The sequence below is a fragment of the Glandiceps talaboti genome, chromosome 11, assembly GCF_964340395.1.
Source record: "Glandiceps talaboti chromosome 11, keGlaTala1.1, whole genome shotgun sequence".
Classification (NCBI taxonomy): Eukaryota; Metazoa; Hemichordata; class Enteropneusta; family Spengelidae; genus Glandiceps; species Glandiceps talaboti.
Genome location: NC_135559.1, coordinates 4,438,449 through 4,440,000, shown reverse-complemented (window position 1 = coordinate 4,440,000; position 1,552 = coordinate 4,438,449).

Here is a 1,552-nt window from a genome sequence, read left to right as displayed (position 1 = left end):
AATAGGCTTAATTTGATTAGATTCGGAGAAGTTTAATCTGAAGATGATGCTGACTATAATGTACACATAAATAAATAAACACTGTGGAATAAGACATTGCTCGTTGGTTTGGGACCTACATTATCATCACTTCTGTGTGGATAGATTGTTTACAGCCTTTACAGCATGAGCATGTACGTAGTTTCGATATTAAGACGAGACATCAAAATCGGTGAAACTAGCAGCAAGGTTTAGTGTTAAGATAAATGCAATAAAAATACACACAGTCGTTGTTTCCAACAGTGGCATGCACACTTGGTCTACTAGTATTACAATAGACATATGGTAGAATTGGTTATTGAGCATCTTTAACCAGTCAAATATCCAACTTGACTGACCACATAGACAAGACAATGAAACACTTTCACAGTGAGAGGTGAATCTCTGCTTAGGACTATCTTTCTGTGTATGCTTTTTTTATTTGGTAACATTAAATCTTGTAGTTGTAGCTAGTTATACAGAAGTTGGCATCTCATCTCAATGAAACTGCATGCTCACGCTGTAACATCCGTAAAATGACTGAAAAAGAATAATGCAGTCATACGAGTACTTATCGTTCACTAATTAAAAACCAGAGGTACAGTGGAAAACGCGAGCTATTATGATATTTTATTTGATTTTGGAAAGAAACATGAATAGACTCTATGTTCGCTTTGTCACGAGGGAAAGTACATGTCATTTCACGCACTAACTCTTTATAGAATGTTATTTTGAACTGAATTCATGAAATGTATATACCAAGCAAAGTCTCCATTTTAACTCACAAATGCATCGTTCATAGTCATACCTCTGAAGGTCATGATAACAAGCTTAGCTGGAAAAATAAGCCACAATATTAGAGTGCGGCTATGCTGACTCTTATTCAAACCCTAACCCCCTAATCCTAACCCTAACACTAAACTTAATCCTAATCGGATTCCTAACCCTAATCCTAACCCAAACCCTAATCCGAAACCTAATCGGATCTCTAACCCTAATCCTAACTCTAAACCTAATCCTAATCGGATCTCTATAACCCTAATCCTAACCCTAACCCTAATCAGAAACCTAATCCTAAACCCAGCGCTAACGCTAACCTGGTACATAAAATATTAGTTTTATTTCTTCCGTCTGTTCTGTCATTCAAAGGCAAGTAAACAATAGATTATAAATTTTAGATGCAGGTTGTATATTTCCAATTAACTCTGACAAGAGAAATGTCAACATAAAATAAACACGGTCTCCTTTTCAAAATAAAAAACGAACACGACAAAGGGAGTGTTCAAATTAGTGCAATTCGTACTTATCCAAATACATACCAATATAGTTTTTGACCCATTTTAAATATTTTCAATCTGATTACTTCCAAATCAATCAACTGATCTCTAAAACATATATTATTCAATACCTATACATCAGCCATATCAGATTTTGGCATTTTTTGGGACTTGGATTTCATGATTGATGGATTGTTATATCGATCATAACATCTCAGTTTTATGTCAAGTAGATGCCATTGCTACATTTTATGTCG